Raw genomic sequence first — 26,052 nt, 5'->3', positions numbered from 1 at the left:
GGTTGTTTTGCGTATCAATTCATAAACCATGTGTCATGAAATGGGTTCATCGAAAATCTCTTCCCAACTATTTTGCCATTTATATGGCACAGCTGTCAGGTTTTTGGTCCTTCAATTAAATTGGTAAATGTTTTTATTTATCACACTTTTCTTTAACCATTTATGTTATTTAATACAGGGCCGACATACAAGTTCCTTACTTTTTCCCCTTCTACTTGCCTCTTCCATTTTTGTGGTAATGCTGCAATTAGTTGGTTGTAATTTTGGGTAGAGCAGACATTTCCATATGTCTGTGTTAGCTGCATGTGTGACAACTCCACCAGTCCTATTTATGATATCATTCACTGAAATGATACCTTTTTTTCGATTTTTTTATTTTTACAATTAGTATTTAAGTTTAACCAATATTTGTTGTATTATTTGTTCTGTCTTTTCAGATGGATTAAACTGAAATTACAACCAATTTTCTAAGGCTTGTTTAAAAAATAACGATATTTTGGAGATTATTTCCTTTTCAAACAACCGAAAGTGAGCAGGTGTAATCTGAATAAAGGGGAAAAGGCCATTCTTGAACATAGGATGAGACATTCCTACCAATTTACTAGAGAACCAGTTTGGATTTAAGTATAACTTTTGTATGACTGATGCCTTTAGTGAGAGGTCTAATGTTTAATATTGTAATGACCTGACTAGATCATAAAGGAACAATTGTCCAGACAGAGGGTTGAGTTTAAGAATTTACGGTTTATTAACCCAACTCCCCACAGGCTACTGTTTGGCCGTAGCCCACGACAAATAAATGAAGGATACCCTATAGACCAACCGTGACCTTCTCTTGTGAAAGCCAGACATAAGAGAGAGAGAACAACGTCGAAACCTGGTCTTAACTTCCAACGCTCCCTGCCCAACCCCCCTCCACGCCTCTCCACCAACCACCAGGAAGCCCGGCATCAGAACGTTCCAGGCATTCCTGTGATTGGCAGATAGCAGGTTGATTGGCATGTCGAACCCCGCGAACACTGGGTACTGGTAAGTACAACATAACCAACTAATAGACTAACACATAACACACAGCTGTCTGTCTGGGTCGCTACAATATTTAATATTTTCTGCCCTCCGAATTCATATTCGTTATATACTATAAAAAATGACCCACGGGCTTAGTAAATATTGCAAAAGAAAATCAATGATTTTTACTAAAAGTAATAGGTTTCTGGTTTTACTTACATTGTTGAATATAGTCCTTTATTTATGTGTTGAAAAAGACTGGCATTTGCAAACAACTAAAAATCCAAGGTAATATGCAGCTAAATTTTAAACGAATATTTCTAAGTAACAACCAACAACTTAAAAATATGATGTTGGACTGACATGCCAGATCTAGTTATGAACGTCAGTTGTGCTTGGAACATTTCAACAGACGTCGTCTTGATCTTTCTCCTCTGGAAAGGCCATGTGGCAGGTAACGACCAAACTATCACTTGGAATGTAGTTTGGATTTCTTTACACAAATTTTCAACGAAATGTCAAAAAATATTCGTTAAATAATATTCTTCAAGTACGAAAAGCCTTTAGTTAGTTATATCGCCAGAATAAGTTATATATTTGCATGTTGATAAACTAGCTAGTTAGCTAGTGGTGGGCATGCTACTAGCTAGTTGACTTCCATGATGTCTGTATAGTTAGCTAGTGGTGGGCATGCTACTAGCTAGTTCACTTCCATGATATCTGTATAGTTAGCTAGTGGTGGGCATGCTACTAGCTAGTTGACTTCCATGATATCTGTATAGTTAGCTAGTGGTGGGCATGCTACTAGCTAGTTGACTTCCATGATGTCTGTATAGTTAGCTAGTGGTGGGCATGCTACTAGCTAGTTGACTTCCATGATATCTGTATAGTTAGCTAGTGGTGGGCATGCTACTAACTAGTAAGTTAGCAGTGCATTTACTTGCCTCAGTGCTGTTTATAGCTTTTGTCATTTTTGTGTAGGTTTCATATGAACCGAAATAGAATTGTAACATATTAGCTACCTAGCTTACCAAAATGCATCGTCAGCAACATTACAGTAGAGCTGAACACATGTGCCCCTGCAAGGTAATGTTTGCCTGCTAGGCAAGCTAACGTAAACTCACCCCATTCCGTACAAACTTGCGCAACCGCGACATTCAAACGAAGCTAGAAAGAAAACTAAGTCAAAACCTGACTAGGTTTCTATTCATGCGTTGATCAACATCGTAATGGCTCTCTAGTATTGGAGAAAAGTTGAAAAAATGGACCCTCTGTTACATCTTGATCTGTCATGTCGTAACGTACAGCATGCATAAATCAACTATTTCTGTCTTACAATCTCTCTCCACCAGGTGTAGCACTTCTATCATCCTTTAAAAACAAGAAAGTGGTGGGGGATACCTAGTCATTTTTTTCGTCATCATTGCATTCTATCATCATTCTCAAAGCCGCTGTTTACTTCTAAGATCACTTTAGCACCGCCCTAAAAATCCAATTAAAATTCGACACAAACCTTCAAATAAGTATGTAATGACACATTATATAAACTCTTTAATAGTGTTTTATTTACATTTTAGAGGCGATAAGGTGATAAGTTGGACAGCGAGTGGGGAAAAAAGCAGTTTTCCCACACAACATCCCTCCTTCTCACGCATTAGTTTCTCTTCCCCACCCGCCATTTTGAAAAAGACCCGACGGAGCTCATTGCCTGCTTGAATTATGCAGAAACGGGCAGCGTTTAGGTCATGTCATTTATTCTGTTGGAAAGGGGAGAAATTGTGCTTTACAATGGTATTGACATTACAGTCGATCTGGAAGTATTACGTTTTTGGGGCGCTAAAATAAGGGCAATTGTACGGACCAAGGCGATGTACGAGTTTACGTGAGCTTACGTTAGCTATCTAAAGCTGAAGTCATTGGAGTGTTATTTTCCTGACGTTGTCATAGGTTTTAATACAACTTCTCTTCTTTAGGTATAGGTGTTCAGACGTTCCTGAGTACTGGACAGACCATATTTTCCAGAATACATTGACAAGGTAAGTCAATATATTCAAATGTCTGTGTGCCCCATGATTTTCCCAATGAGTAAAACTCAGACTGAATCCTATGGAATCCAGAAATTGAAACAGAATACAGGTTCCCCTCAGACAGGATACACAGGATATTTTTATTAGATTGGCTATGTGCAGTGATCTGTGAGCTGCTCTGACAGCTGGTGCTTAAAGCTAGTAAGGGAGATATGAGTCTCCAGCTTCAGTGACTTTTGCAGTTCCTTCCAGTCATTGGCAGCAGAGAACTGGAAGGAAAGGCGGCCAAAGGATGACTTGGCTTTGGGGATGACCAGTGAAATATACCTGTTGGAGCGCGTGCTACGGGTGGGTGTTGCTATGATGACCAGTGAGATATACCTGCTGGAGCGCTTGCTACGGGTGGGTGCTGCTATGGTGACCAGTGAGCTGCGATAAGGTGGGGCTTGACCTAGCAGAGACTTGTAGATGACCTGGAGCCAGTGGGTTTGGCGACGAGAGTGAAGCGAGGGCCAGCCAACGAGAGCGTACAGGTCGAGGTGGTGGGTAGTATACGGGGCTTTGGTGACAAAACGGATGGCACTGTGATAGACCGCATCCAATTTGTTGAGTAGAGGGTTGGAGGCTATTTTATAAATGACATCGCCGAAGTCGACGATCGGTTGGATGGTCAGTTTTACGAGGGTATGTTTGGCAGCATAAGTGAAGGATGCTTTGTTGCGAACTAGGAAGCCGATTCTAGATTTACATTTTGGATTGGAGATGCTTAATGTGAGTCTGGAAGGAGAGTTTACAGTCTAACCAGACACCTAGGTATTTGTAGTTATCCACATATTCTAAGTCAGAGCCGTCCAGAGTAGTGATGCTGGACGGGTATTTTATATACTGTATTTTTAAATCAACCAAATGGATTGAACATGTTAACCCAGTGTTCCTAGGCCGTCATTGAAAATCAGAATTTGTTCTTAACTGACTTGCCTAGTTAAATGAAGGATAAACAACAACAAAAATAGTTTTCACAGTTATTTCATATGATGGGAGGACCAAGAAGAAGAAAGGTTAGCACTTCTCCTTGTTGAATAACATGTTTTCATTATACCACTGGCTGTAACTGTGTTAATGATTGATTTCAGGAAAACGCCAAGGAGTGTGGAGATGCATCGCAGATCTACCTGTCTGTTTCTCTCTTCCTCACCTGTCTCACTGCCTCCTTCACCTGTCTCAAGGCCTACACGCTGGTCTTCCGATGACAGACAGACAGCTACCTAGCCTAAACCCCCCCCCCTCTGATTCGGAATCTCCCTGGAATGTTCCAGAATGCCTGACCTTAGCATGCCTGCTGCTGTTTGCGTTATCCTTATCAATCAATATGACTATATGATTTAAGTTATGATATTGATCATTTGGGCTGTTGGACTGAGAGGAATAAGCTGTTGACTGACTCCATGTTTGATGACTTTACAATCACAGAGAGATGTTGACTGACTCCATGTTTGATGACTTTACAATCACAGAGAGATGTTGACTGACTCCATGTTTGATGACTTTACAATCACAGAGAGCTGTTGACTGACTCCATGTTTGATGACTACAATCACAGAGAGCTGTTGACTGACTCCATGTTTGATGACTTTACAATCACAGAGAGCTGTTGACTTCAGATGTTTGATGACTTTACAATCACAGAGAGCTGTTGACTGACTCCATGTTTGATGACTTTACAATCACAGAGAGCTGTTGACTGACTCCATGTTTGATGACTTTACAATCACAGAGAGATGTTGACTGACTCCATGTTTGATGACTTTACAATCACAGAGAGCTGTTGACTGACTCCATGTTTGATGTCTTTACAATCACAGAGAGATGTTGACTGACTCCATGTTTGATGACTTTACAATCACAGAGAGCTGTTGTCTTCAGATGTTTGATGACTTTACAATCACAGAGAGATGTTGACTGACTCCATGTTTGATGACTTTACAATCACAGAGAGCTGTTGTCTTCAGATGTTTGATGACTTTACAATCACAGAGAGCTGTTGACTGACTCCATGTTTGATGACTTTACAATCACAGAGAGCTGTTGACTTCAGATGCTTGATGACTTTACAATCACAGAGAGCTGTTGTCTTCAGATGCTTTATGACTTTACAATCACAGAGAGCTGTTGACTTCAGATGCTTGATGACTTTACAATCACAGAGAGATGTTGACTGACTCCATGTTTGATGACTACAATCACAGAGAGCTGTTGACTGACTCCATGTTTGATGACTTTACAATCACAGAGAGCTGTTGACTTCAGATGCTTGATGACTTTACAATCACAGAGAGCTGTTGACTGACTCCATGTTTGATGACTTTACAATCACAGAGAGCTGTTGACTGACTCCATGTTTAATGACTTTACAATCACAGAGAGCTGTTGACTGACTCCATGTTTGATGACTACAATCACAGAGAGCTGTTGACTGACTCCATGTTTGATGACTTTACAATCACAGAGAGCTGTTGACTGACTCCATGTTTGATGACTTTACAATCACAGAGAGCTGTTGACTGACTCCATGTTTGATGTCTTTACAATCACAGAGATGTTGACTTCAGATGCTTGATGACTTTACAATCACCAAAGTTGTTCTTCTTTGGACAACCGTTCTAAAACCATGAAAGGGCTTTTTGGTTTCTTCTTCTTCAGTGTCTGATAAGAGAACATTCTAGTGTTTCTATGCAAAAGGAAACATGCTTTATTTGACCGTGGAAAGATCCAGTATCTCCAATACGATTCCAAAGGACTTGACTTTGCATTAAGACCATGGAAGACTATCAGTCTGTGGATGATGTGTTTTATAAATGGCTTTGATAAAATAATACTCTGGATTCATGCATGTCTGTTTACCTTAAGCCATGAAATGGAGGAAGAACCTTGGATAAGGCAGAGGCATATTTGAACAGTGATACAATTCAGATAGTGGAATCAGTGACCCCTGCTGGTTGAAATATGACATTGCAGGATGGTGATGAATCAACTGGAGGCTGGCTGGCTGCTGAAGGATGGATGAACACAATGGACTCAACTTCCACATTGTTCTGTTCATAACTCATCAGTCTTTGGTCGACGCACCACAAACACATCAAGTATCTACTATTAAATGTGGGCTGGGTTTTCACTGTTGGAAATGGATGTTTCAGGAAAAACCTTCAAGTCACGTATCATATATGCAATCTAAGACTTACTAAACCAGTTGACTTAGTTGGCTTACTGCAACACAAGAACCATTACTGACCTCCTACTTCTGTGTTGGACTACTAGGTGGAACAGTCATTCTGTTAGAAGGAACAACGTTAAAATGTGTTGGACTACTAGGTGGAACAGTCATTCTGTTAGAAGGAACAACGTTACAATGTGATGGACTACTAGGTGGAACAGTCATTCTGTTAGAAGGAACAACGTTACAATGTGATGGACTACTAGGTGGAACAGTCATTCTGTTAGAAGGAACAACGTTACAATGTGATGGACTACTAGGTGAAACAGTAATTCTGTTAGAAGGAACAACGTTACAATGTGATGGACTACTAGGTGGAACAGCCATTCTGTTAGAAGGAACAACGTTACAATGTGATGGACTACTAGGTGGAACAGTCATTCTGTTAGAAGGAACAACGTTACAATGTGTTGGACTACTAGGTGGAACAGTCATTCTGTTAGAAGGAACAACGTTACAATGTGATGGACTACTAGGTGGAACAGTCATTCTGTTAGAAGGAACAACGTTACAATGTGATGGACTACTAGGTGGAACAGTCATTCTGTTAGAAGGAACAACGTTACAATGTGATGGACTACTAGGTGGAACAGTCATTCTGTTAGAAGGAACAACGTTACAATGTGATGGACTGCTAGGTGGAACAACCATTCTGTTAGAAGGAACAACGTTACAATGTGATGGACTACTAGGTGGAACAACCATTCTGTTAGAAGGAACAACGTTACAATGTGTTGATATCAGGATCTCCAAGGTGTCTTTCATCTGAGTTTTACTGTTTGACTCCAAAGACTTATGATGGTTTATAGTTCAGCTAAATTCATACATTAAATTATTATATTTTTCATGGCATAATCTGTTCTTTCTAATTCAAATGACTTTAATGAAATGATTATAAATGCATCATTGAGAATAATTGGATGGGATACTACTAGTATTGCTGCTGGACATTAAACACTACTGTCAGATGTTACTGTCTAGTGATTTTCTAAGTGGTGTTTTTTATCAGTCTGTCCCTTTCACTTTGACAGTGATGCTCTAATGATGTCATATCATCATGTGGTAACTGTCCTCATGATGCAGTATTGTTGATAAAAGATGCTGTTGCCCATGTGTATGTATGTAATGTGATGTCCTGAGTCCTGTGTGTCTTCTGTGTGTCTGGCTTGGCTTGTGTCCCACGTGGTACCCTTTAACCCTATGTAGTGCACTACTTTTGACCAGGGCCCATAGGGAATAGGGTACCATTTGGAACACAGACAGAGTCTAGGAGGCAATATGATTCTCACAGCCCAGTTTGATTGACATGTAGGATAATCTGCAATGGATCAATAATAATACAATGAATAAACCTCCCCTTTATTTTAAAGCTGTTCTCAGTTTTGATGGTAGAATTTTATCCATGTAATTTATCCTGTCAGTTATGACATGTTATTTACCCTGTATCATCGTCTAATTAACATTCATCAGTGTCTCTATTCAAAACTCACTCAAAACACTCAAAGATTGTATTTTCTTCAGTGGTTTGTTTTTATTTCTGTAATGCTTCAGGGAAAAGTGAAGGTGTAACGATGTACACTGAGAGTCAGGAAGAAAGTTCTGGAAGTAAAGACATTTAATAAATAAACACAACAAGACACACGAACAGCCCACCAAGATGACACAGATACAGAGGGGAGTGAGGGGAGGCAGGGGGCAGCGGTACTCTAGGGGGAGTAGTGGGGAGGGGAGGCAGGGTGCAGCGGTACTCTAGGGGGAGTAGTGGGGAGGGGAGGGGAGGCAGGGTGCAGTGGTACTCTAGGGGGAGTAGTGGGGAGGGGAGGGGAGGCAGGGTGCAGTGGTACTCTAGGGGGAGTAGTGGGGAGGGGAGGGGAGGCAGGGTGCAGCGGTACTCTAGGGGGAGTAGTGGGGAGGGGAGGCAGGGTGCAGCGGTACTCTAGGGGGAGTAGTGGGGAGGGGAGGCAGGGGGCAGCGGTACTCTAGGGGGAGTAGTGGGGAGGGGAGGCAGGGGGCAGCGGTACTCTAGGGGGAGTAGTGGGGAGGGGAGGCAGGGGGCAGCGGTACTCTAGGGGGAGTAGTGGGGAGGGGAGGCAGGGTGCAGCGGTACTCTAGGGGGAGTAGTGGGGAGGGGAGGCAGGGTGCAGCGGTACTCTAGGGGGAGTAGTGGGGAGGGGAGGCAGGGTGCAGCGGTACTCTAGGGGGAGTAGTGGGGAGGGGAGGGGAGGCAGGGTGCAGTGGTACTCTAGGGGGAGTAGTGGGGAGGGGAGACAGGGGGCAGCGGTACTCTAGGGGGAGTAGTGGGGAGGGGAGACAGGGTGCAGCGGTACTCTAGGGGGAGTAGTGGGGAGGGGAGGGGAGGCAGGGTGCAGCGGTACTCTAGGGGGAGTAGTGGGGAGGGGAGGCAGGGGGCAGCGGTACTCTAGGGGGAGTAGTGGGGAGGGGAGGCAGGGTGCAGCGGTACTCTAGGGGGAGTAGTGGGGAGGGGAGGGGAGGCAGGGTGCAGCGGTACTCTAGGGGGAGTAGTGGGGAGGGGAGGCAGGGTGCAGCGGTACTCTAGGGGGAGTAGTGGGGAGGGGAGGCAGGGGGCAGCGGTACTCTAGGGGGAGTAGTGGGGAGGGGAGGCAGGGTGCAGCGGTACTCTAGGGGGAGTAGTGGGGAGGGGAGGGGAGACAGGGTGCAGCGGTACTCTAGGGGGAGTAGTGGGGAGGGGAGGGGAGGCAGGGTGCAGCGGTACTCTAGGGGGAGTAGTGGGGAGGGGAGGCAGGGTGCAGCGGTACTCTAGGGGGAGTAGTGGGGAGGGGAGGCAGGGTGCAGCGGTACTCTAGGGGGAGTAGTGGGGAGGGGAGGCAGGGTGCAGCGGTACTCTAGGGGGAGTAGTGGGGAGGGGAGGCAGGGTGCAGCGGTACTCTAGGGGGAGTAGTGGGGAGGGGAGGCAGGGTGCAGCGGTACTCTAGGGGGAGTAGTGGGGAGGGGAGACAGGGGGCAGCGGTACTCTAGGGGGAGTAGTGGGGAGGGGAGGCAGGGGGCAGCGGTACTCTAGGGGGAGTAGTGGGGAGGGGAGGCAGGGGGCAGCGGTACTCTAGGGGGAGTAGTGGGGAGGGGAGGCAGGGTGCAGCGGTACTCTAGGGGGAGTAGTGGGGAGGGGAGGCAGGGGGCAGCGGTACTCTAGGGGGAGTAGTGGGGAGGGGAGGCAGGGGGCAGCGGTACTCTAGGGGGAGTAGTGGGGAGGGGAGGCAGGGTGCAGCGGTACTCTAGGGGGAGTAGTGGGGAGGGGAGGGGAGGCAGGGTGCAGCGGTACTCTAGGGGGAGTAGTGGGGAGGGGAGGCAGGGTGCAGCGGTACTCTAGGGGGAGTAGTGGGGAGGGGAGGGGAGGCAGGGTGCAGCGGTACTCTAGGGGGAGTAGTGGGGAGGGGAGGGGAGGCAGGGTGCAGCGGTACTCTAGGGGGAGTAGTGGGGAGGGGAGGCAGGGTGCAGCGGTACTCTAGGGGGAGTAGTGGGGAGGGGAGGGGAGGCAGGGTGCAGCGGTACTCTAGGGGGAGTAGTGGGGAGGGGAGGCAGGGAGCAGGGGTACTCTAGGGGGAGTAGTGGGGAGGGGAGGCAGGGGGCAGCGGTACTCTAGGGGGAGTAGTGGGGAGGGGAGGCAGGGTGCAGCGGTACTCTAGGGGGAGTAGTGAGGAGGGGAGTCAGGGGGCAGCGGTACTCTAGGGGGAGTAGTGGGGAGGGGAGACAGGGTGCAGCGGTACTCTAGGGGGAGTAGTGGGGAGGGGAGGCAGGGTGCAGCGGTACTCTAGGGGGAGTAGTGGGGAGGGGAGGCAGGGGGCAGCGGTACTCTAGGGGGAGTAGTGGGGAGGGGAGGGGAGGCAGGGTGCAGCGGTACTCTAGGGGGAGTAGTGGGGAGGGGAGGCAGGGGGCAGCGGTACTCTAGGGGGAGTAGTGGGGAGGGGAGGGGAGGCAGGGTGCAGCGGTACTCTAGGGGGAGTAGTGGGGAGGGGAGGCAGGGGGCAGCGGTACTCTAGGGGGAGTAGTGGGGAGGGGAGGCAGGGGGCAGCGGTACTCTAGGGGGAGTAGTGGGGAGGGGAGGGGAGGCAGGGTGCAGCGGTACTCTAGGGGGAGTAGTGGGGAGGGGAAGGGAGGCAGGGTGCAGCGGTACTCTAGGGGGAGTAGTGGGGAGGGGAGACAGGGGGCAGCGGTACTCTAGGGGGAGTAGTGGGGAGGGGAGGCAGGGTGCAGCGGTACTCTAGGGGGAGTAGTGGGGAGGGGAGGCAGGGTGCAGCTGTACTCTAGGGGGAGTAGTGGGGAGGGGAGGCAGGGTGCAGCGGTACTCTAGGGGGAGTAGTGGGGAGGGGAGGCAGGGTGCAGCGGTACTCTAGGGGGAGTAGTGGGGAGGGGAGGGGAGGCAGGGTGCAGCGGTACTCTAGGGGGAGTAGTGGGGAGGGGAGGGGAGGCAGGGTGCAGCGGTACTCTAGGGGGAGTAGTGAGGAGGGGAGGCAGGGTGCAGCGGTACTCTAGGGGGAGTAGTGGGGAGGGGAGACAGGGTGCAGCGGTACTCTAGGGGGAGTAGTGGGGAGGGGAGGCAGGGTGCAGCGGTACTCTAGGGGGAGTAGTGGGGAGGGGAGGCAGGGTGCAGCGGTACTCTAGGGGGAGTAGTGGGGAGGGGAGGCAGGGGGCAGCGGTACTCTAGGGGGAGTAGTGGGGAGGGGAGGCAGGGGGCAGCGATACTCTAGGGGGAGTAGTGGGGAGGGGAGGCAGGGGGCAGCGGTACTCTAGGGGGAGTAGTGGGGAGGGGAGACAGGGGGCAGCGGTACTCTAGGGGGAGTAGTGGGGAGGGGAGGCAGGGTGCAGCGGTACTCTAGGGGGAGTAGTGGGGAGGGGAGACAGGGTGCAGCGGTACTCTAGGGGGATTAGTGGGGAGGGGAGGGGAGGCAGGGTGCAGCGGTACTCTAGGGGGAGTAGTGAGGAGGGGAGGCAGGGGGCAGCGGTACTCTAGGGGGAGTAGTGGGGAGGGGAGGGGAGGCAGGGTGCAGCGGTACTCTAGGGGGAGTAGTGAGGAGGGGAGGCAGGGGGCAGCGGTACTCTAGGGGGAGTAGTGGGGAGGGGAGGGGAGGCAGGGTGCAGCGGTACTCTAGGGGGAGTAGTGAGGAGGGGAGGCAGGGTGCAGCGGTACTCTAGGGGGAGTAGTGGGGAGGGGAGGCAGGGTGCAGCGGTACTCTAGGGGGAGTAGTGGGGAGGGGAGGGGAGGCAGGGTGCAGCGGTACTCTAGGGGGAGTAGTGAGGAGGGGAGGCAGGGTGCAGCGGTACTCTAGGGGGAGTAGTGGGGAGGGGAGGCAGGGTGCAGCGGTACTCTAGGGGGAGTAGTGGGGAGGGGAGGCAGGGTGCAGCGGTACTCTAGGGGGAGTAGTGGGGAGGGGAGGCAGGGTGCAGCGGTACTCTAGGGGGAGTAGAGGGGAGGGGAGTCAGGGTGCAGCGGTACTCTAGGGGGAGTAGTGGGGAGGGGAGGGGAGACAGGGGGCAGCGGTACTCTAGGGGGAGTAGTGGGGAGGGGAGACAGGGTGCAGCGGTACTCTAGGGGGAGTAGTGGGGAGGGGAGGGGAGACAGGGGGCAGCGGTACTCTAGGGGGAGTAGTGGGGAGGGGAGGCAGGGTGCAGCGGTACTCTAGGGGGAGTAGTGGGGAGGGGAGGCAGGGTGCAGCGGTACTCTAGGGGGAGTAGTGGGGAGGGGAGACAGGGTGCAGCGGTACTCTAGGGGGAGTAGTGGGGAGGGGAGGCAGGGTGCAGCGGTACTCTAGGGGGAGTAGTGGGGAGGGGAGACAGGGTGCAGCGGTACTCTAGGGGGAGTAGTGGGGAGGGGAGACAGGGGGCAGCGGTACTCTAGGGGGAGTAGTGGGGAGGGGAGGCAGGGTGCAGCGGTACTCTAGGGGGAGTAGTGGGGAGGGGAAGGGAGGCAGGGTGCAGCGGTACTCTAGGGGGAGTAGTGGGGAGGGGAGGGGAGGCAGGGTGCAGCGGTACTCTAGGGGGAGTAGTGGGGAGGGGAGGGGAGGCAGGGTGCAGCGGTACTCTAGGGGGAGTAGTGGGGAGGGGAAGGGAGGCAGGGTGCAGCGGTACTCTAGGGGGAGTAGTGGGGAGGGGAAGGGAGGCAGGGTGCAGCGGTACTCTAGGGGGAGTAGTGGGGAGGGGAGGGGAGGCAGGGTGCAGCGGTACTCTAGGGGGAGTAGTGGGGAGGGGAGGCAGGGTGCAGCGGTACTCTAGGGGGAGTAGTGGGGAGGGGAGGCAGGGTGCAGCGGTACTCTAGGGGGAGTAGTGAGGAGGGGAGGCAGGGAGCAGGGGTACTCTAGGGGGAGTAGTGAGGAGGGGAGGCAGGGAGCAGGGGTACTCTAGGGGGAGTAGTGGGGAGGGGAGGCAGGGAGCAGGGGTACTCTAGGGGGAGTAGTGGGGAGGGGAGGCAGGGTGCAGCTGTACTCTAGGGGGAGTAGTGGGGAGGGGAGGCAGGGTGCAGCTGTACTCTAGGGGGAGTAGTGAGGAGGGGAGGCAGGGAGCAGGGGTACTCTAGGGGGAGTAGTGGGGAGGGGAGGCAGGGAGCAGGGGTACTCTAGGGGGAGTAGTGAGGAGGGGAGGCAGGGAGCAGGGGTACTCTAGGGGGAGTAGTGAGGAGGGGAGGCAGGGAGCAGGGGTACTCTAGGGGGAGTAGTGAGGAGGGGAGGCAGGGAGCAGGGGTACTCTAGGGGGAGTAGTGAGGAGGGGAGGCAGGGAGCAGGGGTACTCTAGGGGGAGTAGTGAGGAGGGGAGGCAGGGAGCAGGGGTACTCTAGGGGGAGTAGTGAGGAGGGGAGGCAGGGAGCAGGGGTACTCTAGGGGGAGTAGTGAGGAGGGGAGGCAGGGAGCAGGGGTACTCTAGGGGGAGTAGTGGGGAGGGGAGGCAGGGAGCAGGGGTACTCTAGGGGGAGTAGTGAGGAGGGGAGGCAGGGAGCAGGGGTACTCTAGGGGGAGTAGTGGGGAGGGGAGGCAGGGAGCAGGGGTACTCTAGGGGGAGTAGTGAGGAGGGGAGGCAGGGAGCAGGGGTACTCTAGGGGGAGTAGTGGGGAGGGGAGGCAGGGTGCAGCTGTACTCTAGGGGGAGTAGTGGGGAGGGGAGGGGAGGCAGGGTGCAGCGGTACTCTAGGGGGAGTAGTGGGGAGGGGAGGCAGGGTGCAGCGGTACTCTAGGGGGAGTAGTGGGGAGGGGAGGGGAGGCAGGGTGCAGCTGTACTCTAGGGGGAGTAGTGGGGAGGGGAGGCAGGGTGCAGCGGTACTCTAGGGGGAGTAGTGGGGAGGGGAGGGGAGGCAGGGTGCAGCGGTACTCTAGGGGGAGTAGTGGGGAGGGGAGGGGAGGCAGGGTGCAGCTGTACTCTAGGGGGAGTAGTGGGGAGGGGAGGCAGGGTGCAGCGGTACTCTAGGGGGAGTAGTGGGGAGGGGAGGCAGGGGGCAGCGGTACTCTAGGGGGAGTAGTGGGGAGGGGAGACAGGGTGCAGCGGTACTCTAGGGGGAGTAGTGGGGAGGGGAGGCAGGGTGCAGCGGTACTCTAGGGGGAGTAGTGGGGAGGGGAGACAGGGGGCAGCGGTACTCTAGGGGGAGTAGTGGGGAGGGGAGGCAGGGGGCAGCGGTACTCTAGGGGGAGTAGTGGGGAGGGGAGACAGGGTGCAGCGGTACTCTAGGGGGAGTAGTGGGGAGGGGAGGCAGGGTGCAGCGGTACTCTAGGGGGAGTAGTGGGGAGGGGAGGGGAGGCAGGGTGCAGCGGTACTCTAGGGGGAGTAGTGGGGAGGGGAGTCAGGGAGCAGGGGTCCTCTTGGGGGAGAAGAGGTGAGTGTGGTAGAGGACAGCCCAGTCTGGTGTATCAGAGATGAGGGGAGACAGCAACTGAGAGGGTCTTTGTCCCTCTGATGGCCCTGTTGGTGTCCACTCTGTCTCTCTGTGTGTGTCCTGTTCTTCGCTGTCTGGGACAAAGGGGGGTTGTTGTGGAAATTGAGGGGGGTGGAGTTAGTAGTCTTTTGGCAGCATGACCCTGCGACCCCCCATGAAATAACACAAGGTGATCTTCCTTCTGAAAGGAATGTTGTCCAGGTCCTCCACTGACACCCTCTTGTTGCCCCTGACGCTGCTCTCCTCCTGGTCGTACATGGGACACATGTAGGCGGTTCGCCTCAGGGCGTAGATGTCCACCTCGTCCTCGTCGTCCCACGGCTGGTAGGGCTGCTGGGAGGGAACGGCTGACTTGACCAGACGGGGTCTCATCATGGCCAGCTCTAGGTCACGGGGGATATGCCTCAGACCCAGGCTAGACCTCTGGACTCTGGCTCCTTTAAATTACATTACATTAGGTTACATTCATTTATTAATAATTCATTTATGAATGTTTAAAAACATGAAAATCACATTCCTGGTCGTACATCAGCAAACAACATATACAATATTGACAATATATTCATAGACAGAATGTGTCATTGCACAAAGAGAAGTGCTGACCTTTCTTTCTCTTCTTCTTGGTCTTTTCATCCCAGGCGTTGGCACTGACAAGGGACACGTTGCCCTGGCCCAGGGAGGGTAGTAGTTTGGGCCGGGGGGCCACCGGGGGTTGGGGAACCTTTGGAGGAGGAGCATCCCTCTGGGCTCTCCTGGCCAGCAGGGGTCCTGTCTGGACGAAGGCCTCGGGCCTGATGATGTCCCTGGGTGGGCTGCTGCTCCCTCTGGCAGCCTCCTCTGGCTGGGCAGCTTTCGGCACGGAGAGAACAAACACATTGTTGCTGAAGCTGCATGACTCTGAAAGGGCCGGCTCCTCCAGGGTCAGAGGGCAGGTAGGACGGGACTCAGGCTGGACCAGGTCCACAGTGCTGGTAGTGATGCTCACAGGACAGGTAGGACGGGACTCAAGAATAACGGGACACACAGGATTACTGGGCTTCACTTTTCTCCTAGTGGTCCGTCGAGTGTTGCTAGGCCTCCCCTCAGGTCTGGAAGGCTGAACATCATGCTGGACCAGGCCAGTTGGTCTAACAGGAGGCCGTCTAGTGGGGCCCACAGGGTTGCTAGGCCTCCCCTCAGGTTTGGAAGGCTGTACATCATGCTGGACCAGGCCAGTTGGTCTAACAAGCCGTCTATTGGGGCGTTGAGGGTTGCTAGGCCTCCCCTCAGGTCTGGATGGCTGTACAACAGGTTGGACCAGGCCAACTGGGCTAACGGGCCGTCTATTGGTGGGCCGAGGGTTGCTAGGCCTCCCCTCAGGTCTGTAAGGCTGGACCAGGCCAGTTGGTCTAACAGGCCGTCTAGTGGGGCCCAGAGTGTTGCTAGGCCTCCCCTCAGGTCTGGAAGGCTGTTCATCAGGCTGGACCAGGCCAGTTGGTCTAACAGGCCGTCTAGTGGGGCGTCGAGGGTTGCTAGGCCTCACATTAGGTCTAGTGATTCTAGGTATCATTGTCTCAGGCTGGTACAGGCTCTCTGGGCTGTTGGGCCGGGAATCAGGCAGAAGCTTGTAGTTCTTCAGACCCTCAGTGAAGGAGAGCTCCTTGTTGCGCCTGCGTCTGTTGGTTTTGGCAGGTAGCTGGGAGTTGCTGCTGTTAAACCAACCGGGAGACTCACGACATCCATCCTGGACAGGTACCAGGGACTGGAGGTCTCTCCTCTTTCTGTGGGCAGCTGTGGGCCTCTTGGGCCTGATTTTGTCTGGAGGGGGAGCATGAGGTACAACATGCAGGGAGGGGAACGCTGAGGGCCTGAAAGAGGAGGCCATCACTGGGGCCTGGCTGACCTCTTCTCTCTCCAGCAGCACTCTGTTAGAAGGACAGAGTAGCGGAACACCGATGGACCTTGGTCCTCCAGACCCATTCAGGTTGGGCCTCCTATTCATCATTCACTGGTCTGCAGGATTCTAATCAGAATGCTCCTTCTAGTCTTGAATACTTGGAATAGGAAGTGGCTTTCAGAACAATTAAACTCTCTAAAAAAGAGAGCCACAGAAACATCTTTGTTTAGTATTTGGGGAAATTTAAAAAAAGATTTTAATGTCTCATCTAATTTCAGCACTTTCAGTTCTGAGTTGAAATAATTATTTGGGACAAGATATATTCATTAAAATGTAACAACTTTGTTCAATTCATTTCTAATAGCCTAGCTATATCTGGCGCTCAATAAATCTGTTGTCTATCCCCTCATTTATCCGATAAAGAGGCGGACGGGCGTACTTACCGTTCACCTTGCAGTTCAATCAGCTAATGATCCTCATTTCACCAGTGGCAGCTTGGTGTTTGATCATTACGTCATCAGAGGCATTTTGTATTGTGACGCAACAATGCCAAGCATCAACCTTCCTGTCATGGCTGCCCCTGTAGTTTAATATGTCAACGAAGTGTATTAATCAATCAGACAATCAAACCACCAATGAATGACTGAATTAATGAAGCAATTTCTAATAAATCAGCTTAAGTGTACTGACATAATTAATGGACGAGACTAACAATTACGAAAACGCATCAAATCAATGATGCGTAAAAGTTCGTAAACGAACCATTTTAGTGAGTCAATAAACTAGCCAAGACTTTGGACGAGGTATATTTGTCCCTATACTGTAGAGCAGGTTACTTATATATGAGGAACCTGCGACCAGAAAGACTGTTCTGACGTTTTATATAAAATAATCCAACAGGCCATCTTCTTCTACATTTGCGTCTTACTCTTTCCTGTGTTCATCTCCCTCGACTAGATATATCTATTCTGTGGCCACCACACGTTGTATATGTCATGTTTGTCTTGTAGCTGACAGTGGGGTGAAGACAGGAGCGCAGTTCAGCTGACACGAAGGCGCGGACTGGAGGAATCCGACATGGAGACCTGACGCCACTTTCTGATTGGTCTACTTTAAAATGAACATAAATATTATCGTAACATACTGGAGGTTGGGCTCAGTGTTCAAGTGTTGGTTTTACACATGTTGATATGGAGAAATATAGTCTAATAGTGGATCGGCCTTCTGCAGTGTTGGATTTACACATGTTGATATGGAGAAATATAGTCTAATAGTGGATCGTCCTTCTGCAGTGTTGGATTTACACATGTTGATATAGAGAAATATAGTCTAATAGTGGATCGGCCTTCTGCAGTGTTGGATTTACACATGTTGATATAGAGAAATATAGTCTAATAGTGGATCGGCCTTCTGCAGTGTTGGTGGGGTAAATACAACTGCTGATGTGTTTTGGCCTGTATTTTTTTTGCATGTTATTATTTTAAAATATTTCGGAATTCCTGATCTCGTTTATTAAACAATTACATTTTCAATAATTATTTGATTTATTTAGCTTATCTTGTTTACATGAAGTAGCCAATGGCCTGACCATAGAAATAAGAATGAATAGAACAGACATGGAAGCTCTAACCCTGGCAAATAACTGGTACTTGTTTTTCTATTTAGGATCCCCGTTAATTTCTGCCAAGGCAGCAGCTACTCTTCCTGGGGTCCAGCAACATTAAGGCAGTTACGGTGCATTCGGGAACGTATTGACATATTGACTTTTTCCACATTTTGTTACGTTACAGCTTTATTCTAAAATGAATGAAACATCTTTTCGCTAATTTATTAAAAAAAATAAACATTTAAAAATTATTTACATAAGTATTCAGACTCTTTCCTATGAGACTCGAAATTAAATTCAGGTGCATCCTGTTTCCATTGATCATCCTTGAGATGTTTCTACAACTTGATGGGAGTCCACACCTGTGTTAATTCAATTCATTGGACATGATTTGGAAATGCACACACCTGTCTATATAAAAGGTTCCACAGTTATCAGTGCATGTCAGAGCAAAAACCAAGCCATGAGGTTGAAGGAATAGTCCATAGAGCTCCGAGACAGGATTATATGGGCAGACGGAAGCCACTCCTCAGTAAAAGACACATGACAGCCCGCTTGGAATTTGCCAAAAGGCACCTAAAGAGTCTCAGACCATGAGAAACAAGACTGGGGCGAAGGTACACTTTCCAACGGGACAATGAACCTAATCACACAGCCAAGACAACACAGGAGTGGCATCGGGACTTGAATCTGAATGTCCTCGAGTGTCCTTTGCCTTGATGACAGCTTGCACACTTTAAAAAAAAGGTGGATCAGCTTAATATTGCGATAAGATTGTTGCTTCCATCATTGTCATTGTCTGCATCATTTCCAATCCCCCATATATTTTTGGGGGGTAAAAATATATATACACATATTCATACCTATATAGATATACTTTTGAAAATAATATACCTTATTTATTCCCCCCCAAACCCTACCACCCTTCCCCCAATTGAAGTAAACTAATAAACAATAACACTTAGTTTATACATCTCATACACATTTTACAGAATCTATTTTACAATAGTTATATTTTGTTTGTTTTTAGTCCTTCCTCTATTTCTGATGTCCATCCAGTTTGATTTCTATTTGTAACTGTGCTATTTCACAACATTTCTGAACCTTTATACATTTCACAGACCCGTATGTTTTACATTGGTTATCTTGTTATTAGTCCCACCCTTCAGCTCCATCCAACCCCTCCCATCGATCTCTCAACACCATCCATTTTGGATTTCTATTTGCCATATATTTTTCACCTGTGCTCCTTTCTATTCTCATAGCTTCTACAGATTGTAAATTAAAAAATGTTGCTAAAATAATTATTATATTATTGATTGATTGACTATGGCTTTTCAAATCACCCAGTATTGCTATCTGCAGCGTTAGTTGCAATTCTTCAGCCATTCCTGGACCTGTGACCAAAAACGAGCTACATATAGACAATACCAAAATAAATGACCTAATGACTCTGCCTCCTCACAGCAAAATCTGCAGAGCTGGGAAGACTGTATCCCACCATATATATATATATATAACATTCGACTGGTTGCAATAATTTTGTATAGTAATTTAAATAGAAAAATTCTAAGTTTTGAATCCGCGGTTGTTTTGCATATCAATTCATAAACCATGTGCCATGGAATGGGTACATCGAAAATCTCTTCCCAACTATTTTGCCATTTATATGGCAGAGCTGTCAGTTTTTTGGTCCTTCAATTAAATTGGTAAATGTTTTTATTTATCACACTTTTCTTTAACCATTTACGTTATTTAATACAGGTCCGACATACAAGTTCCTTACTTTCCCCCCTTCTACTTGCCTCTTCCATTTTTGTGGTAATGCTGCAATTAGTTGGTTGTAATTTTGGGTAGAGCAGACATTTCCATATGTCTGTGTTAGCTGCATGTGTGACAACTCCACCAGTCCTATTTATGATATCATTCACTGAAATTATACCTTTTTTTAAACATTTTTTCGTTTTTTAAAATATTTTTTTAACAATTAGTATTTAAGTTGAACCACTATTTGTTGTATTATTTGTTCTGTCTTTTTAGGTGGATTAAACTGAAATTACAACCTATTTTCTAAGGCTTGTTTAAAAAAGAACGATATTTTGGAGATTATTTCCTTTTCAAACAACCGAAAGTGAGCAGGTGTAATCTGAATAAAGGGGAAAAGGCCCTTCTTGAACATAGGATGAGACATTCCTACCAATTTACTAGAGAACCAGTTTGGATTTAAGTATAACTTTTGTATGACTGATGACTTCAGTGAGAGGTCTAATGTTTTAATATTGTAATGACCTGACTAGATCATAAAGGAACAATTGTCCAGACAGAGGGTTGAGTTTACGAATGTACGGTTTATTAACCCAACTCCCCACAGGCTACTGTTTGGCCGTAGCCCACGACAAATAAATGAAGGATACCCTATAAACCAACCGTGACCTTCTCTTGTGAAAGCCAGACATAAGAGAGAGAACAACGTCTAAACCTGGTCTAAACTTCCAACGCTCCCTGCCCAACCCCCCTCCACGCCTCTCCACCAACCACCAGGAAGACCGGCATCAGAATGTTCCAGGCATTCCTGTGATTGGCAGATAGCAGGTTGATTGGCATGTCGAACCCCGCGAACACTGGGTACTGGTAAGTACAACACAACCAACTAATAGCCTGACACATAACACACAGCTGTCTGTCTGGGTCGCTATAGTATTTAATAATATCTGTCCTCCGAATTCATATTTGTTATATACTATAAAAAATGACCCACGGGTTTAGTAAATATTGCAAAAGAAAATCAATGATTTTGACTAAAAACGTTTCAACAGACGTCGTCTTGATCTTTCTCCTCTGGAAAGGCCATGTGGCAGGTAACGACCAAACTATCACTTGGAATGTAGTTTGGATTTATTTACACAAATTTTCAACGAAATGTCAAAAAAGATTCGTTAAATAATATTCTTCAAGTACGAAAAGCCTTTAGTTAGTTATATCGCCAGAGTAAGTTATATATTTGCACGTTGATAAACTAGCTAGTTAACTAGTGGTGGGCATGCTACTAGCTAGTTGACTTCCATGATGTCTGTATAGTTAACTAGTGGTGGGCATGCTACTAGCTAGTTCACTTCCATGATGTCTGTATAGTTAGCTAGTGGTGGGCATGCTACTAGCTAGTTGACTTCCATGATGTCTGTATAGTTAACTAGTGGTGGGCATGCTACTAGCTAGTTGACTTCCATGATGTCTGTATAGTTAGCTAGTGGTGGGCATGCTACTAGCTAGTAAGTTAGCAGTGCATTTACTTGCCTCAGTGCTGTTTATAACTTTTGTCATTTTTGTGTACGTTTCATATGAACCGAAATAGCATTGTAACATATTAGCTACCTAGCTTACCAAAATGCATCGTCAGCAACATTACAGTAGAGCTGAACACATGTGCCCCTGCAAGGTAATGCTTGCCTGCTAGGCAAGCTACCCAGGAAGAGACAGTAGGAACAATATGTAGCTAGATGGCTAACTACACCTAGCTATCTAACTACACCTAGCTATCTAACTACACCTGTCCTTGCAGAAACCTTCTTGTTGTTCACGCATTCACAACATGTTCAAGGCAGCACTGCCAACGTTGACCTTGTGCAGTAGTTATCTAGTCAATATCTAACAGCCAAACTAGCTAAATTAGATCATTTGTCTGGCTAGTAAGATAGATAACAAGCAGCTCTTCCAAGTCAGTGTGGATTTCTGTTTTCTAGCTATCTAAAGCTGAAGTCATTTGAGTGTTATTTTCCTGACATTGTCATAGGTTTTAATACAACTTCTCTTCTTTAGGTATAGGTGTTCAGACGTTCCTGAGTACTGGACAGACCATATTTTCCAGAATACATTGACAATGTAAGTCAATATATTCAAATGTCTGTGTTTTCATTGTAACTCACATAAGGGCTTGTAGGGCCCCATGATTTTCCCAATGAGGAAAACTCAGACGGAATCCTATGGAATCCAGAAATTGAAACAGAATACAGGTTCCCCCCGGACAGGATACACAGGATATTTTTATTACAGAAACCCAACATTAGTGTGAATAATGGGTATTAGATATATATATATTTTTATTTCGCCTTTATTTAACCAGGTAGGCCAGTTGAGAACACCTTTATTTAACCAGGTAGGCTAGTTGAGAACAAGTTCTCATTTTTCAACTGTGACCTGGCCAAGATAAAGCATAGCAGTTCGACACATACAACAACACAGAGTTACACATGGAATAAACACAGTCAATATTACAGTAGAAAAGGACAACAAATTCTATATACAGTGAGTGTAAATGAGGTAAGATAAGGGAGATAAGGCAGTAAATAGGCCATGGTGGCGAAGTAATTACAATTTAGAAATTAAACACTGGACTGGTAGATGTGCAGAAGATGAATGTGCAAGTTGAGATACTGGGGTGCAAAGGAGCAAGATGAATACAGTATGGGGATGAGGTAGATGGATGGGCTGTTTACAGATGGGCTATGTACAGGTGCAGTGATCTGTGAGCTGCTCTGACAGCTGGTGCTTAAAGCTAGTGATGGAGATATGGGTCTCCAGCTTCAGTGATGTTTGCAGTTCGTTCCAGTCATTGGCAGCAGAGAACTGGAAGGAAAGGCGGCCAAAGCATGAATTGGCTTTGGGGGTGACCAGTGAGATATACCTGCTGGAGCGCGTGCTGCTATGGTGACCAGTGAGCTGAGATAAGGTGGGGCTTGACCTAGCAGAGACTTGTAGAGGACCTGGAGCCAGTGGGTTTGGCGACGAGAGTGAAGCGAGGGACAGCCAACGAGAGCATACAGGTCGAGGTGGTGGGTAGTATACGGGGCTTTGGTGACAAAACGGATGGCACTGTGATAGACCGCCTCCAATTTGTTGAGTAGAGGGTTGGAGGCTATTTTATAAATGACATCGCCGAAGTCGAGGATCGGTTGGATGGTCAGTTTTACGAGGGTATGTTTGGCAGCATAAGTGAAGGATGCTTTGTTGCGAAATAGGAAGCCGATTCTAGATTTACATTTTGGATTGGAGATGCTTAATGTGAGTCTGGAAGGAGAGTTTACAGTCTAACCAGACACAGAATATGTGGATAACTACAAATACCTAAGTCAGAGCCGTCCAGAGTAGTGATGCTGGACGGGTATTTTATAAACTGTATTTTTAAATCAACCAAATGGATTGAACATGTTAACCCAGTGTTCCTAGGCCGTCATTGAAAATCAGAATTTGTTCTTAACTGACTTGCCTAGTTAAATGAAGGATAAACAACAACAAAAAATCATAGTTTTCACAGTTATTTCATGTGATGGGAGGACCAAGAAGAAGAAAGGTTAGCACTTCTCCTTGTGTAATAACACTTTTCATTATACCACTGGCTGTAACTGTGTTAACAAATGATTTCAGGAAAACGCCAAGGAGTGTGGAGATGCATCGCAGCTCTACCTGTCTGTCTCTCTCTTCTTCACCTGTCTCACTGCCTCCTTCACCTGTCTCAAGACCTCCACGCTGGTCTTCCGATGACAGACAGACAGCTACCTAGCCTAAACCCCGCCCACCCCTCTGAATTGGTATCTCCCTGGAATGTTCCAGAATCCCTGAACTTAGCATGCCTGCTGCTGTTTGCGTCATCTTTATCAATCAATATGACTATGATTTAAGTTATGATATTGATCATTTTGGCTGTTGGACTGAGAGGAATAAGCTGTTGACTGACTCCATGTTTGATGTCTTTACAATCACAGAGAGATGTTGACCATGTTTGATGTCTTTACAATCACAGAGAGCTGTTGACTGACTCCATGTTTGATGTCTTTACAATCACAGAGAGCTGTTGACTGACTCCATGTTTGATGTCTTTACAATCACAGAGAGCTGTTGACTGACTCCATGTTTGATGACTTTACAATCACAGAGAGCTGTTGACTGACTCCATGTTTGATGTCTTTACAATCACAGAGAGCTGTTGACTGACTCCATGTTTGATGTCTTTACAACCACAGAGAGCTGTTGACTGACTCCATGTTTGATGACTTTACAATCACAGAGAGCTGTTGACTGACTCCATGTTTGATGTCTTTACAACCACAGAGAGCTGTTGACTTACTCCATGTTTGATGTCTTTACAATCACAGAGAGCTGTTGACTGACTCCATGTTTGATGACTTTACAATCACAGAGAGATGTTGACTGACTCCATGTTTGATGACTTTACAATCACAGAGAGATGTTGACTGACTCCATGTTTAATGACTACAATCACAGAGAGATGTTGACTTCAGATGTTTGATGACTTTACAACCTTCAAAGTTGTTCTTCTTTGGACAACCGTTCTAAAACCATGAAAGGGCTTTTTGGTTTCTTCTTCTTCAGTGTCTGATAAGAGAACATTCTAGTGTTTCTATGCAAAAGGAAACAAGCTTTATTTGACCGTGGAAAGATCCAGTATCTCCAATACGATTCCAAAGGACTTGACTTTGGAATAAGACCATGGAAGACTATCAGTCTGTGGATGATGTGTTTTATAAATGGTTTTGATAAATAATAATCTGGATTCATGCATGTGTTGTCTGTTTACCTTAAGCCATGAAATGGAGGAAGAACCTTGGATAAGGCAGAGGCATCTTTGAACAGTGATACAATTCAGATAGTAGAATCAGTGACCCCTGCTGGTTGAAATATGACATTGCAGGATGGTGATGAATCAACTGGAGGCTGGCTGGCTGCTGAAGGATGGATGAACACAATGGACTCAACTTCCACATTGTTCTGTTCATAACTCATCAGTCTTTGGTCTACGCACCACAAACACATCAAGTATCTACTATTAAATGTGGGCTGGGTTTTCACTGTTGGAAACGGATGGACTGCTTCAGGAAAAACCTTCAAGTCACATCATATATGCAATCTAAGACTTACTAAACCAGTTGACTTAGTTGGCTTACTGCAAAACAAGAACCATTACTGACCACCTACTTCTGTGTTGGACTACTAGGTGAAACAGTAATTCTGTTAGAAGGAACAACGTTACAATGTGTTGGACTACTAGGTGGAACAGTCATTCTGTTAGGAGGAACAACGTTACAATGTGATGGACTACTAGGTGGAACAGCCATTCTGTTAGAAGGAACAATGTTACAATGTGATGGACTACTAGGTGGAACAGCCATTCTGTTAGAAGGAACAACGTTACAATGTGATGGACTACTAGGTGGAACAGTCATTCTGTTAGAAGGAACAACGTTACAATGTGTTGGACTACTAGGTGGAACAGCCATTCTGTTAGAAGGAACAACGTTACAATGTGTTGGACTACTAGGTGGAACAGGCATTCTGTTAGAAGGAACAACGTTACAATGTGTTGGACTACTAGGTGGAACAGGCATTCTGTTAGAAGGAACAACGTTACAATGTGTTGGACTACTAGGTGGAACAGGCATTCTGTTAGAAGGAACAACGTTACAATGTGATGGACTACTAGGTGGAACAGCCATTCTGTTAGAAGGAACAACGTTACAATGTGATGGACTACTAGGTGGAACAGTCATTCTGTTAGAAGGAACAACGTTACAATGTGATGGACTACTAGGTGGAACAGTCATTCTGTTAGAAGGAACAACGTTACAATGTGTTGATATCAGGATCTCCAAGGTGTCTTTCATCTGAGTTTTACTGTTTGACTCCAAAGACTCTTATGATGGTTTATAGCTTTCAGCTAAATTCATGCATTAAATTATTATATTTTTCACGACCATCTCTTCTTTCTAATTCAAATGCCTTTAGTGATGAATGAAATTATTATAAAATGCATCATTGAGAATAATTGGATGGGATACTACTAGTATTGCTGCTGGACATTAAACACTACTGTCAGATGTTACTGTCTAGTGATTTTCTAAGTGGTGTTTTTTATCAGTCTGTCCCTTTCACTTTGACAGTGATGCTCTAATGATGTCATATCATCATGTGGTAACTGTCCTCATGATGCAGTATTGTTGATAAAAGATGCTGTTGCCCATGTGTATGTATGTAATGTGATTGACATGTCCTGAGTCCTGTGTCCCACGTGGTACCCTTTAACCCTATGTAGTGCACTACTTTTGACCAGGGCCCATAGGGAATAGGGAACCATTTGGAACAGAGGCCTGAGAGTCTAGGAGGATATATGATTCACACAGCACAGTTTGATTGACATGTAGGATAATCTGCAATGGATCAGTAATAATACAATGAATAAACTTCCCCTTTATTTTAAAGCTGTTCTCAGTTTTGATGGTTGAATTTTATCCATGTAATTTATCCTGCCAGTTAAGACATGTTTTATCCTGTATCATCGTCTAATTAACATTCATCAGTGTCT

At 47.3% G+C, this 26,052-nt stretch overlaps 2 long non-coding RNA genes across 8 annotated transcripts; both read left to right on the top strand.

Moving 5' to 3' along the window:
• Positions 1 to 880: 880 nt before the first annotated feature.
• LOC110511498 lies at positions 881 to 25,952 on the top strand. 7 transcript variants are annotated; one of them, XR_005036180.1, is made up of 5 exons: positions 896 to 1,029; positions 1,421 to 1,462; positions 2,982 to 3,044; positions 6,051 to 6,674; positions 24,742 to 25,952. It is a non-coding gene; the product is annotated as an uncharacterized LOC110511498 (long non-coding RNA). The 7 variants fall into 7 exon arrangements; XR_005036183.1 differs by lacking the exon at positions 896 to 1,029 and adding an exon at positions 1,067 to 1,296 and having other exon boundaries at positions 6,405 to 6,674; XR_005036179.1 differs by lacking the exon at positions 896 to 1,029 and adding an exon at positions 1,073 to 1,296.
• LOC110517607 lies at positions 20,320 to 23,588 on the top strand. Its single transcript, XR_005036187.1, has 3 exons — positions 20,320 to 20,536; positions 21,495 to 21,557; positions 23,100 to 23,588. It is a non-coding gene; the product is annotated as an uncharacterized LOC110517607 (long non-coding RNA).
• Positions 25,953 to 26,052: the final 100 nt, after the last annotated feature.

This window comes from Oncorhynchus mykiss, chromosome 15 (assembly GCF_013265735.2).
Source record: "Oncorhynchus mykiss isolate Arlee chromosome 15, USDA_OmykA_1.1, whole genome shotgun sequence".
NCBI classification, from domain to species: domain Eukaryota; kingdom Metazoa; phylum Chordata; class Actinopteri; order Salmoniformes; family Salmonidae; genus Oncorhynchus; species Oncorhynchus mykiss.
This window is presented reverse-complemented; position numbering and strand designations above follow the sequence as displayed.